General features: G+C 40.1%; 1 long non-coding RNA gene across 1 annotated transcript; it reads left to right on the forward strand.

Annotated features, from left to right (window-relative positions):
• The first annotated feature begins 538 nt into the window (after positions 1–538).
• On the forward strand, positions 539–15,160 carry LOC125094372 (uncharacterized). Its single transcript, XR_007125487.1, has 3 exons — positions 539–594; positions 6,788–6,901; positions 14,917–15,160. It is a non-coding gene; the product is annotated as an uncharacterized LOC125094372 (long non-coding RNA).
• Positions 15,161–15,393: the final 233 nt, after the last annotated feature.

Raw genomic sequence — 15,393 nt, forward strand, 5'->3', positions numbered from 1 at the left:
TATGTCCTTTTTCACCTATTAAACTGGTAAAATGAAAAAGGGATGGTACTCATTAATGTAAAGATAACAGAAAAGTGTATATATGTTTTATGAATGTATACTGACATTTCACATGGACAAAACCTTTTAGGAAGTAATAAATTTGATTTATTTAAAATAAGATCTCATGCCCTTTTATCTGGGCTCCCTATACAAAAGATATAGAAAAAGCCATATGCACTAAGACAGCCATAGAATATTAATCATGATTATAAAAGTTTGGAAACAACCTAATTGTGAAAACATCAGGAGTTGTTTCAGTAAAGTAGAGAACTTGGCAATGGTAGTTTGAGCAAAAATATTAAATGAATAAAATATACATATAGTGGAATATTACTCTGCAAAAAAAAAAGATTATGTAAATCAAATGACCATGCAGTACACTTATTGGTTGTTTCTTTCTTCTTCTTCTTTTTTTTTTCCTCCCTACTGTGCCCAGCATGGTTATGAATCTCCTGGTAGCAATATTCCTTTCCTTTGGAGAATCCTTCCAAATCTTGTGTGATCCTGGTGGGAAGGTATGTCATAGGAGCCCAACCTCATCTCTGCCAAGGGGTAAGTATCTGATGCAGGTTGGACCAGTGACAATGTAGCATTCCCCTATATATGGTAACTGATCAAAGAAAAGATACATTTTTCTTGCCTGCCCAATTTGAGTCTTCTCCCAGATTGTTCCAAATTGAAGAGAGACAGAAGCTGTCTTCCATTTGGAGAACCTCGGGCTACTGGCAGCTGTACCCCCTGTTGGTTGGGTTCAAGAGTTGCAGAGGAGAGGGTGGGAAGCAGAATTAATGAGAGAGAAAAGTAAGATGTAAGGGCAACCTCTAGACCCCCAGGTATAGCCCTACCTAAACTCCCAGTAGTTCTCACCATGCGTGAGCATTCCTGACAAATATTTCAGAATAGTTAAGCTGATTTGAGTCAGGATTTGGTCCTTAAGCATTTGTGTCCGCACTTATGCAGAAATAATTTCTGTATAGTATCTTTGGTGACTGGAGTACTCTTAAGAATGTAGGTCAGACATGTCGCTGCTCTGTGTAAAATCTTACAGTAGCTTCACATGCCTCTTAGACCAGGAAGTAATCTCTTTATCATGTTTTCTGAGGTCCCACAGGATCTCTTTCCCTTTCTTATACATGCGTGTGCGCGCGTGCGTGCGCGCACACACACACACACACCCACACCCTCCTTTTCTTCCCCCAACTCATCTTCATCCATGTTCCTCTTGCTCATTTACTCTATGAACATTGACCACTTTTCTGTTCCTCAAAGTTCATTCCAGTCCTGTTTCCTTGTCCTCGTTACCTCATGTGTGAGAAGGATCTTGCTCAGTCACAAGGCTGATTCTTTCTTGTTGATCAGGTTCTATCTCAAATGACATTTTCATGAAACCTTTCCTGACTACTCATTCTACAGCTGTCTCCTTTATTTAGGATTTAGGATGAAACCTTACATGCATACTGAGATTGCAACTAGGGAACAATAAGCACATGAGAAAATATATCAGATTTGTAACATGAGGGTCATGGGGATTGATTATGTCTGATTTCTTTCACTTTTTTTTTTTATTTCCCCAATTTTTTGTAGTATATATGTTGTTTGAGTAATTAAGACACAGGTAGAAAGAAGCCATATGCTCTCCAGAACCCACCAGGTTCCTAGAATTTTTATGAATAATTTCAATTACCCTAGTCTTAATTTTCAGAAACTATAATGATGTTTTGCTAACAGCTAGCCTCAGAAAATCTCTCAGTTAAAAAGAGAAAGAAATTAAAAGGAGCATTGAGCATGACAGTACTCCTAATCATAAAAGATACATTTGCATTGTAAAAGCCGCCAAAGCATAAAATAGAACCGTGATGGGTTTTCTATACATACACATAAGCTCACGTCAAGACACATCAAAGATCAGATATAATAGTAAGAGTTGTTAGAATCATTTGCCCCATGCCATAGCCAAGTACATAATGAAAATGGTCCCTTATTTATTAGCTGTATCATGGGAGCAGTTAATTGAGAATCCATAGGCAAAGGCCTAGGAACTCTACAATTTTTATTTTTAAAGTGGTATTGGGCACCTGGGTGGCTCAGCCTTTAAGCGTCTGCCTTCTGCTCGGGTCATCATCCCGGAGTCCTGGGATTGAGCCCCGAATTGGGCTCTCTGCTCAGTGGGAAGCCTGCTTCTCACTCTCATACTCCCCCTGCTTGTGTTCCCTCTCTCACTGTCTCTCTCTTTGTCAAATAAATAAATTTAAAAAAAATAAAGTGGTATTTACAGTTTTTAAGACTTTAACCCTCCATGAAAGTATTCCTGAAGTCTAAGGTAATCACATCTCTTTCTCAGTCTCCACAATGACCTTCTCCTTAAAATCACATTTCTTTCTTTTTTTTTTTTTTAAGATTTTGTCAGACAGTGAGAGAGAGGAAGAGCACAAGCAGAGGGAGTCACAGGCAGAGGGATAAGCAGACTCCCCTCTGAGCAGGGAGCCCAATGAAGGACTCAGTCCCAGGACCCTGAGATCATGAACTGAGCTGAAGGTAGAGACCTAACTGACTGAGCCACCGAGGTGTCCCTGAAATCACATTTCTTTTTGTTCCCAGTGCTCTTCTGGCTCTTTGGTACACATGGACCTTGGGGATTCTGCCCTTCTAGAGATCCCACAATCACCCTCGCTGGTTTATTTGAGAGACTCATCTTTTGATTTCAACTATCCAGTCTCAAAGTGATGGATAACTTCATTCACTGTTCCTACGAATAGTTACAGAGTGCCTCTATACAGTAGCTCCTGGGTGGAAACAAGGCATCCTTCTCTTCTTAAAATTTACAGTGTACTGGGAAAAACAAGTGAGCAAAAACAAACAAACAAAAATACAAAATTGATTAGGCTTTGGGGAGGAAATAAATCGCATTTTACTCCTAAGACGGTCAGGAAAGGCCACCTGGAAGGGTACGGTGAGATCTGAAGCATGAAGAGGAATCTACCTGGGGCAGAAAACAGCAAGTTTATTTAAAGGTGAAGGTGGCTGGGACGCCATGAGCAAGGGGCTAAATGGCATGAAATAAGATGAGCGTGTTTAGAAGATGCCACATCAAGCATGGCCTTATAGGTCGGCTTTTATTTGAAATGCAATTTAAAACAGTTGGGAGGTTTTAATCTGTGAAGAGACCTATCCAATTTGCTTTTATTCTTGCTTTATTCTTCCCCTTTATTTAGTGGTTTTCAAAATAATGAGTGAGTTTCTCAGTGCCAAAATGATATAAACTTTGCAATTGATATTGATATTCCTAAAATAACTGGCTGAGATTTTGGGTTTTTTTGTTTGTTTGTTTTTTTAAAGATTTTATTTATTTATTTGACAGAGCGAGATCACAAGTAGGCAGAGAGAGAGGAGGAAGCAGGCTCCCTGCCAAGTAGAGAGCCCGATGCAGGACTCGATTCCAGGACCCTGAGATCATGACCTGAGCCGAAGGCAGAGGTTTAACCACTGAGTCACCCAGGCGCCCGTGGCTGAGGTTTTGATTGGGATTGTGTTGACTCTATAGATAGGTTGGGAAGAACTGACATGTTGACAATTTTGAGGCTACCTGTCCATGTACAGGAAAACATCTCTCCATTTATTTAGATCTTTGATTTCTTTCAGCAGAGTTTTATAGTTGTATGTATCTAGAACATAGTTTGTTAGATTTATACTTCAGTATTTCTTTTGGTGCTAATGTAGATGGCATTGTGTTTTGATTTCAGATTCACTGCTGACATATAAGAAAGCAACTGGCTAACATATATTAACTTGTGTCCTAACATCCTGCTATCATCACGAATTAGTTCTAGGATTTTTATAAAAATTATTCTTTGGGGGGTGCCTGGGTGGCTCAGTGGGTTAAAGCCTCTGCCTTCGGCTCAGTTCATGGTCTCAGGTTCCTGGGATCGAGCCCTGTATCGGGCTCTCTGCTAAGCGGGGAGCCTGCTTCCTCCTCTCTCTCTGCCTGCCTCTCTGACTACTTGTAATCTCTGTCTATCAAATAAATAAATAAAATCTTTTAAAAAATTATTCTTTGGGATTTTCAATGTAGATAATGACTTAGTATCCTTCAAAGCTTTTACATATGTGTGTATAATGATATGAATTCGAGGATCTAAATGCCTTAATCTGGGTCAATCTCTTGTGATTATTATTTTTATCAATATATAATTATCTCATACTGGGTCAGTGGAAGTCTCCTCAGGCTGATTCCTCAGTCCTTCCAACAGGCCGCTAGTAGTCTTGGATTGCTTCACTGTTCTCTGGTATGGTAAGATGTTCCAGGCGAGTCTTACACATTTCTTGCGCCAGACCTGTAATCAGTTTACCCTTCAAGGAGACCTGACTCCTCTTACTGGTAGTCCAGATGGACGACCACACCATCTTCTAGTCCATTTCTCAAATTCCACTTAGCTTGCTTTTATTCCGTTCTCCATATAAAAGTAAGGATGATTTTAAAATCACACCCAGAACTGTAACTCCCAAATACTATTTCCCAGTAAAAGGTCCTCTGGAGAAAAGACAGACTCGAGAACAACTTTTCAGTTTGGGGTGAAGACTGATGGGGGGCTATCAAGATCAGAATAATGAACCTTCTGAGGAAGATCTGAAGTGGGATATTAAATCCCTGCTTCAGAATGTCAGAGGTCTAAATTTCAAAGATATTGTATAAACAATGTTTCCGCAACCCTCATGCCCTTAGAATACAAATGTTTACATTACTCTGTATACTTTTCCAGTCCTTGTTGACTAAGTCTACAGTTTAAAAGTTGCAAGCAATGTATTCATTCTGCTTTCTCGCCTGCATCTTTCCATGTAGATAATCACTTCAAAAAAGATTTAATCATGCTAACTTACACTAATTGACTTACTTTCTTATTTTGGATACTTTGTTTCTGATTTTTTTTATTATTATGTGTCAGTTAAGACTTTGGTTATAATTAACAAAAAAGTGATTCAAATTACTTTAAGTTAAAAGGATAATTTATTACAAAGACAGAGGGGTGTGTCACAGAGTCAAAGGGTAGAAATGCTGTTTGGGCGTCTGGAAGGAGCCAGAAAGTTGACAGTCCATTCTTTGTTTATCTCTGTTTTTCTTGGTGAATCTGCTTCATTCTTCTTTCCTTTACCCTGATTAGAGTTACCTCATAGTTTATTGTGTCACTCTAACCACATACAGAGATTAACCTGCAATTTTCCGTCCCAGTTCCACATCCTGGTTTGCATTAGATCCAACCCTGGTTGAGTTGGAGACCATAGGGAGATTGCCCATTACAAACATGGATGCCAGGGCCCCATCTCTGGGGAACAGAGGGGGGCAGGGGTTCCTACAGAAGAGGGGCTAGCTCATGGGCTGGGCTGACCCCTAAAAGACATCACTACAATTTGAATAACACCGCATGAACAAGTTTGTGGAAGTTACTTTTGTTCTTTGTCCTTGGAGTACGTTCTTCAAAGGGGAATTAATGGGTCTCAGAGTAGGAACAGTTCATGACTTATCCTCAGACAATGTGAACTGGGCCACGCTGACGACAGGAGAGGAAATAAGGGTGTTAGGAAATACTGGTCTGGCAACTCTCAAGAGACTCTTCCTTATCTCTGTGATATGCCTTTTAAGTCAGTGCCTGTTCCACCCTCAGAAAGCACTAGACTGAACACACTCTCTTCACATTCCTTCGGCTTTTTGTCTTTTGTCCCTTCAGGAGTATTTTTTGAACAGAAGCTATGAGAGGACAATAAAATCCAATGCTCCTGGAGTAACATCACATTCGTAAAGAGAGTTACGAACTTGCAAATTAATTTCTTCTCACAAGTAAATACCCCACATTCTTTCACCTTTCTCTTGGTCCCCTTTTCACATTTTTCTTTGCCCTTGCCACCCTCTGTCTCCTTTCTCCCCTCAGACTGAAGATCTGAACCATGTCCCTCCAGCATAAAGTGCTGAGAAAAACCCCACAACCTAAGAGATTAATTGCTTAGGTAAATGATCACTTTCAAGGATACTGACTACCTGAGTACTTTACATTTGCCACATTTGAAACAAATTACATTATTCTTTTTTAGGTGAGGCCAGAATTTTAATGTATCTTTGGATTCCTTAATTCAGGAATTTGGGAACCACATAGGCAGGAAGCCGGGGGCGGGGAGGTGGATAGGCTAGAGAGAACCAGGACAGAGGATGTCCCAGGTCAACACTGTTCTGGTTGATCGGCAAAAACCACATACCGGAGAGAAGGGAGTGAGGTCAGCCAGTAAGATGGGAGGCAAGTCACCGACCTGGAGGCAATGATGAAGTGTGGCCCCAAGCAGGGAAGCTAGCTATAGAAACTAAAGGTTCTGAGTGGGCAAAAAGGCAAGATAAACTTGGAGCCCAAGTATCCAGATAGAGGGTCCAAGGCATGGACAAAACAAACAAACAAACAAACAAGCAAACAAAAAAAAAAACCATGTCCAGCTCTAGGGGATACCCAGAGATGTTTGTCTCTACACATCAGCATTGAGAGAAGTATTCGCTATATGTTTTCAATACATTCTAATTCCCCCAAATTGCCTTTTTTCTTCATTTTATTGCAATGTTCCCATATTGCTTATTTAAAATGGTACCATTCACAATGGTGCTGTCAGAACAAGTCTCTTGGTTCTAAGTCAGAAGTTTCATCCTCTGTCTTATTTTTAAGTGCAAGTGACAAAGGTTGGCACGGCCTGGCAGGTGTGTTCTCGTCCACAGTAAGATGGCACTTTGCAGATGTCACTGGCTGGACGGCAGCCCAAGCAAGGGGCAGTGACCCCTGGAGGATCCCTCTGTTCCTAAAGGAGTTCTTCCATAGGTACAATGGGACAGGTAGGAGCCCTTTCCTGTATCATTCATTGTTTGACATACTCCCACCTAATTTTGAGGGTATAAAGGGAATGGCAGCTGGTTTCTGAGTTTGCAGAGAAAAGCGCTAAAAGTAAATAAATAGTTGGGAAATTGTCTTGGAGTTCATGGAGTGAAAAGGGCACTAATGTGTAATAGAGGAGCTTTTACCTGTTCTGGGAACATTCTACCTGTGTGTTAGAGAGATGGTTGGCTATTGTTTTTGGTTTTGTTTTGTTTTGGTTTGGTTTGGTCTTTTGATTTTTAATTAAAGAACAGCAAAAGTCTCGCTCTAGTAGTTTTTGAGGGAATGCTGTGGGCAAGTTACACAATGGGGGGGGCGGGCACATGAGCACCATTAAGCGGCTGTCTGTTAGGGAACATTTAATTTAAAATAAGATAAGCACCCATTGTACTGTAAAACAAATATTTTTGCAACATTTCCATCCCTGCCTCCTTACCCTGCTGTTTTCAGACTTTGCTAGAATGTAGGATGAAAAAACAATGTGAAGCTCGCATAGAATATGGCTTGATCCCATTCATCAGTACGGAGGGAAGTATTTGGCAAGTGTTTTCAATACATTATAATTCCCCCAAATTGCCTCTTTTCTTCACTCTATTGTAATTTCCCCTATGTTGCCTTATTTAAAATTGTACAATTCATAAAAGATTAATGCTTGCTCCAATGAATATGCTCAAATTTCTCATTTGACACAGAATTACATGTGCTTCTGTCTTTGTTAGTAACTAACCCCCTTTGGGTACTTAATTCTTAATAAATATTAAGTGATGTATTTGCTTTTATGTTCTTGGCTAGAAATTACATGACCATGCATATTCTCAGATTGTGCACCTTTTGGGATAATGTGCTTTTGTAGTAATGAATCAAAACAGATTTGTATTAAATGCTTCCATGAGTTCAACAGAGAGAGAAAGTGAGTCTAGGATCTTTAAGACACCAGGGAACTGTGACTTCACAATGGAATTGAGTCAAATGAAACCTCTAGGATAAACCGAGGAATGTTTTTTTAACCATTAATTCTGGAAATAAAAGGAGAATTTTTTTTAAAAGGAGTATCTCAAAAGAGATATTATTAATTATAACAATTATTTCAACCGTTCCAGGTTATGTATGATAAATGAATCCATTAAAATGAACATAATGGACTCTGATTTAACTAGATTGGACCACAGTTTTTCAAAGCAGTAAACTCCAACTCGTATTTAGTAAGATTTTTTTTTTTTACTATGCTGCTGACCTACTTTCAGACGTGGACTCACAAATCCCAGGCCCCTTAGGAGAGTAGGAAGAAAAGTTACTTGCTTATATTCTGCAATTTACTACACCAATTTATGGTCCTTCAAGTCTGGGCAGGGGATGGGCTGTTCTTGTTTTATAGAAGAACCTTTTTGTCCTTTGTTGGGGATGTTTCCAGCAATTTAACAATCGACTCTAATAGAATCTTATGAATAAAACTAATGAAAACATGAAGAAATGAACTCTGGAGACCAAACATACAGTAGCTTATTGTTCACTCTCTGGAGAATAGAAATACCTTCTCTAACAAGGTACAATGGTGCAAACAGGAACTAACACTCGAGTTTCAACGAATAAGGCATTCAGGGTCAGGAGAGGGCCAATATTGCTGACCTTAATCTGGTCAGTAAAAATAAACTCCATAAAGGGGTATGAGCTCAGGTAAATGATTCAGCTTTGGGCTGTGTTAAGATGATTATTAAAATTGTTCTAAGAGAGAAACAAATTATAAAATCTAGTTCTTTGTCCTTTGACTCATCTCCACATTTTTTTGAAGGGGCTATATATAATATGTAGTGTTTTCTCATTCACTAATGCCAGTCCTTTTTTTTGCCCACTCACTTGGATTCTGGGGAGTATATGGGAAATGTGAAAAGGAAGAATTGGTGCTATTGAAAGTCCTAGATTTTTTTTCAAGGTTTTATTTATTTATTTGAGAGAGAGAGAGCGAGAGCAAGAGAGAGCATGAGCTCAGAGCCTGATGCAGGGCTCCATCTCACGACCCTGAGATCATGTCCTGAGCAGAAATCAAGAAATGCTTAACCGGTTGAGCCACCTAGGTGCCCCCCTAGATGGTTTTTAATTACCAAATTCTTATATCAAGCCTTTTATTGGAATTACAGTCACAGACTGGGAAATCAATTCATTGGGTCTCAGTGTCCTCAACTATAAAATAGAGGGGCGTATGTGATCAGTGTTTACTTAAGTGTGTGACACCCCCCCATGCCACTCATAGTGCATGAGATGATTTTAGATGAAAAAGTTAACTAAATGCTTTAAGTCATGAACTTATTTTACTAGACTTTCAAACCGGTGATGTTCATGAGTATTACTGCTTGGAAGCAAAGTAAGTATTATGTTTTGCTTTGTTTTTAAGACAGTTGACCTAAAGAAAAATATTAAGTAAGTGATAGAGGAATATGACAAAATAGTGACATGTTATATTTGCATGGGCCTCATCTAGAATATGCTAGCCTGGATATAAGCCCTGAGCTATGTTTTAGCTCTAAGTCTAAACTGTCTATAATTTTTAAGCCTTTGTTCCAAATCTTACTCACGTTAACCACAATAGGGAAGCCAACATTCCATAAAACAGAGGTTAAACAACAAAATTGGAAAGGAAGAAAATCAAAGTGCTTGAATAATCTTATGCTTGATCCTCACACGAGAATTAAAACTGGATGCATTTCCTTTGTTCTTGCCATAGAATTTGAACTTACCTGCCTCAGCTGCTTCATGTAACACTTTCATAAAAGCTTTGAAAAAGACCCCCATCTTGAATTATAAATTCTGTAAATCTGCCCCTAAATGTTTATGTTGTGATCAACACCGGTGTTCGAAAAGGGTTGCAAATTCTGTTTTGGTTGTCCTTTCACTGCTGGTTGGACCAGAAAGATCATAACATACGTACTAACTTCATTTACTGAGTGCCCGGACACGGCCTTGCACTTTATAAACTTTGTCTTATGTAATCCTCACAACAACCCTACAAAAGAGGTATTATTTTCCCTATTTTCAGGGTAAGAGACTGTAGTTCTTTGAGATTCCTAACTTGTTAACTATCTTACCCAAGGGCTCACAGCAAGTCTGTGGTGAGCATTTAAAAAAATGCTACTCACGTCTGTCCCCTTTCTAAGCACATATTTTTCCACGACATGGAAGTTTTAGGTGAGAGTTTGAAAGAAACATTTCTTTGTCTCTACATGTGAAATAAAGAGCCCTTTGGCTTTGACTGAGAAAAGCTTTCGGAAGAACTCAAATTCCCTAGATCGGACACCTCGGCTGAAGTTGCAATGACAGGGTGGGTCATTTGAAAGAAATCAGTGGTTTGTCCTGGAGATCTGCCATCTCTCTTGACAGCTTATGCCTCATCCTGGGGTCCCTGGATTGCGTCTTCCTCCGCCTCCACAGAGAACCACCCGCCCCTCACCAGGGTGAAAGCAGGCCTCTTCCATTACTGCTTTACTGGTCTTTCTTCCATGGCAGTTTATCTGTCTGGGTCCCCAGCTCAGAGCCTGTTCTCTGACTCCCTCTCTACCAACTTAACTCAGCAAAAAGGGACCCCACAGTTTGCCAAACGTGTACATCCCCCGCCCCCACCCCGTCAACCTTTCCTCCCTGTTTATCATCAAGGAGAACTCTCTAGAATGTTCTAAGGACTCGAAGAAAGACCAGCTATTCATTCCTCTTGCCTTGAGAATTCTCTCTGCCATCCAAAATCGATGTGGGAAGATCTGAAGTTAGAAATTATATCTGCAAATAAAATGAGCAACCTCTTGATCCTTCCCCTCAAAAAGTTTTCATATAAATTAATTTTTTAACCACCGTGAAAGAAGTATCTTATTAAGTGGGAGAAATAAAACTCAAAACATTGACAGTCTTTGGAAAGCAGTCTTAGTAAAAGCACAAAGGACAGAAGAAATCTCCCTCTAAGCGTACGTTGTTTAAGACAATGGCCTCAGTTACAGACAGCTGATAGGCACCCAGAGCAGTCACTCAAGGGCAAAGAGCCCAGCAAGGAAAATAGGGATGTAAGCCCTTGGTTTAATCCCACTCCCAATTTTCTCTGTTATCAGCACCTTTCTCACTCACAAGTCAACTCCTAAATGAGGCCGTGTCATCAGGGGATCTCTCCACAGCTGGGCCAACCCACCTCTTAATTTTAATAAAGGAGATTGCCATTTTGCAGGTTAAAAAATGGCCAAATAGCACCGATTCCAACCTATGTATTTCCTTCCCAACAAAGGAAGGTAATACCCTCGCCTTGTACTTGGTCTCTGTTTCATTCATTCAAGGAACAACTCTTCTAGATTGAACCTTCGTAGGCCAGCCCCCTATTCAGACACCATCTTTAGTGCAGATGCATCCCTGGGCTTTAGCTTGGGTAGGAGCTCTGCTCTGCAATCGACGTCCCTGCCCAACTTGCTTGGGAGAAGGTTGTAACTTTACAGGACCATATCCTAAGAAAAGTCAGGGACAGGGTATTCCTCAGGAAATTCCCACTACTGAACAGGCTCTGGGCTCCAGAGGCCCTTTGGTGCACACATACACTCCGAAACACAGACAACCTCATCCCTGCTATGGACAATGCACATGGACATTTTCTATTATCTCATTTAAAAATGCCCGTGGGTACCCACTAAATTTATTTTGTGACCCAAGAAGGGGTCATAACTTACTGTTTGAAAGTAAGTCATAAGTTACTGTTTGAAAAATACTTCTTAGAGCTCTTCGGGATAAAGTCTTTGAATACAAGTAAAAACTAACAAATAACCCCCTCCCCTGGAGACTTGCTTTCGGGGTGCCACGACTAGTCCTTCTAGCCCTGCCTCAATCCTTTTGTCACTCTGGCTCAGGGTTTCCTCATTGAGGGGACTCGACAACCGCTTTGGGAATCTTGCCCTTGCCTTCCTTAGGTGCCTCCTCAGGTCCACCCCTAGCTTCCTGTCCAGAGTTTCTTGCCCTTTCAAAATGTAGGCATGGCCATGATATGAAGTTGTAGCTTCAAGGATTCATCAGTTTGCTATATTAGTGATTCCATGTTTTAATCCAATCTTGCAAATTTGAAATGTGTTTGACACAGTTTATCTTCACAGAGAGTGCCACACACGAACAAGTGAATCCAAGTACTAACATCATAACTATTGATTATGAAAGACACTGAGATTGAAAAATGGCAAAATTATACTTCTCAAGTATTTTTTTTCAATGTCCTATTTTCCAAGAGTTAAAAAAAAAGTCAGAATTTTCTTCTTCGTAGCTTTTCTTATAGATTATAATATTTATTTGTGGTTATTTGGTCAATCACAATCTCCTCTCCACTAGATCCAAGTTCCGTGAGATCAGAAACTCGTTTGCTCACTCCCCAGCACCTAGCACAATTGCTCGGGATGTAGTAGGTTTCAGTAACAATTTGCTGAGTGACTAAATGAATGTGTCCTTTGAGAAGACTTCAGCAAGATTGCTTTTTCCACAAAGGCTTTGAACTTTCTCTTGTGTCTTATAAACTAGAATACTGAATGTGAATTTGTCACTGAATCAAAAAATACATGTACAGACCTATAGGTCTGAATTATTTTTAGGGGCCCACTGGGTTATATTCCCCCAGTAAAATAAACACATGAGCATCTATCCCCAATTGTACTTCCTCATGATAACAGCTGCTGTCCCCCATTATGCGGAAGAGGAAATTGAGGCTCAGAAAGTCTTAACCGAGGCCTCTGGATTCCGTGCCATTTTGCCTTTATTCTACCCTTTAATGAAGCATTTGTCATCTTTTTTTAAAATGGTGTTTTTTTTCTTTCATTCCTTCAGAGAATCTTTTATTCTTAATTTAAAAAAAAAGATTTTATTTCTTTGTTTGCAAGATAATCAGAGAGAGAAAGAGAGAACACAGAGGGAGAGGAAGAAGAGAGAAGTAGACTCCCCACTGAGCAGGGAGCCCCAAGTGGGGCTTCATCCCAGGACCACAAGATCATGACCTGAGCTGAAGGCAAATGCTTAACCAACTGAGCCACCCAGGTGCCCCCATCCTTCTGAGAATCTTTTGTGCAAAGAGAACAGTAAGAAATGTCAGGGAAGGCTTCTGGCTGGTTTAACCAGTTAAGTGTCCGACTCTTGATTTGGGCTCAGAACATGATCATGATCTCAGGGTCATGAGATCGAGCCCAGTGTCAGACCCACTGGGCGTGGAGCCTAAGATTCTCTCTCCCTCTTCCTCTGCCCCTCTCTCCCCACTCTTTTTCCTACTCTTAAAAAAAAAAAAAGTCATGGAAGAAGAATGAGCTTCACAATCACATTATTCCTAAAGAGAATGTGCAACGTCATCATTGAGCAGCTCCTTAAAGATGTTTACACACGTTTTGAGCATGCCATTTAAAAAATTCGTCTTTTCTCAATGCAAGTAAATGATCAATCTTTCAAATAGGGTCACTACTGCCTGATCTTAGGTTATGTTCTTCCCAAGATAAATGGATGTCACATTAACCAAGAGGAGAAGTAGCTGGTACTAAAATAAAGCATTTAAAATGAAGAAGAAGAAATAATAATTTGTAGTTAAAAAAACAGTATTCTAAATAGTTTTTTTTTTTTTTTTTTAAATTTAAGAGAGGGAGATTTGTTCATGTATAATTCTATGAAGAATTTCTACCTTGGAGCATGGAAAGAGTTCTTGGGATACATTTTAATCTGCAAGCTCTACGCCTTTCTTCTTGCCAGTTCCCTCTATTTGAGTGGCTGGAGTGTGCAAAAGGTGTTAAATGCGGCTCAGAGGAGCAGGGGCTGAGTCCTCTGATTTTTACAAAAGCAGTGGCAATTTTTATTTCTTTTCTCAGAGTTATTTGCATTTCAAAAGGACACACATCCCGGTATCATTTTGTCTCTCCTAATTGATCATCATGGTGAGGTGCTTTAAGAATCAGGCGGGCAGCAAACACGCAGACCACCCAAAGCACTCAATAAAGGCTTAGAGAGTAAAAACTGATGTTAAGATTGACCTCAGCAATCACCAGCCTGAGAGGTTGGTGAAGATCAAGCCACATTGCTTTTGCTCCTTGCTTCTCTTGCCCAACCCCGCCTTTGAACTCGGGAACTACATCAAGATTCTGCTGGTTCACGGTGGGAAGGTGCCAAAAAATAGTACAAAAGTATTCGCTGATAACATTAAGGCAACCGCTTTCCCCCTTCCCCACCCTGCTCCCATCCTCACTTTCTGCCTCTAGTCAGTCCAGCTGGGGCCTGGACAGCAGCCAGGAAAACCATGGTGGTCCAGCCCCTCCAACCATCCGGAGAAACAAACCCACGGATTCATGTTTAGGTGTACACATCAAAGTGGGAAATCATGCAGATAAACAATGCTGCTTTGATAGCCAACTCTAATCCTGTCCCAAAGCAGAAGTTAGGGAATCAGATGAAAACGAGATTTTAGAGTTTCAGGGGTTGGTCATTTTGTGATACTAAAGGAGCACTGGAAACAGAAATATGCATACCGATGGGGAAGACTGGTTGGAGTTCCTCCCACACTGCCTCACTATAGGGTCTGGGTCATTTCTTACCTACCTGGTCTCGGAAGTTCCCGTCACCCCAAAAATGGATACCTGTCGAGCAGAAACCATAAAAACCTCAGTTCCTTCCTTTTCACGTCATGGAAAATCAATCGTTCTTTAGAAAAAGATAATATAGTAGCAATATAAACATAATTTTCTTAAGTCATGTAAATATCATAACTCTAACAAAACTTCATTTTTACATGTTACCTCCCACATGCATGGTTCAAATATGGTTGCCTTCATAGTGTACATATATTTTATGCAAGAATATTTAACAATAAATAAATCTACCCACTTGAACAAACAAAAAAAAAACACTGTTCTTTGATTTGTTTACTGAAATATACTATATGCATTGCCAGCCCTTTTATGTGACAAGTTCTGCATAAGTTTTTTTTATTTCTCTTTCTTTCTAGGAATGAAGGATCCTGCAGGACATTTGACATTTTGCTTGACGTTTGGACTTGCACTGTCAGTGGGATTTTAGTTTGTAAACTAAACTTTATACACTGTTGGATTAAGCAGGCATTTAAAACCACCATGACCTTTGGGTATTCCCAAGTTTTTTTATGGCTTCTACTCCTGCCATGCTATTGAAATTCTTCCTCCCAAAATGAGGGACCACCTCCACCTTTTGAATACACTCTTTTGCCTGCCTGTATGACCACCCCCCAACCCCTTAACTCTCCTGGTACCCCTCCTACTTCTTCAGCCACTCCTCAGGCTTCTTTGCTGACTTGTCTTCCTCAACCCCATCTTTAAATGCTGAAGTTTTGATGGTTCAATCAGGAGGCCTAATTTCTTCCCTTGAATATTCTTTCCCTAGGGCTGTTCATCTATACCCATCAATACCCATGGTTTTAAATACTTCCCAACCAAGACTTCCCCTCTAA

This window comes from Lutra lutra, chromosome 2 (genome assembly GCF_902655055.1).
Source record: "Lutra lutra chromosome 2, mLutLut1.2, whole genome shotgun sequence".
NCBI classification, from domain to species: Eukaryota; Metazoa; Chordata; class Mammalia; order Carnivora; family Mustelidae; genus Lutra; species Lutra lutra.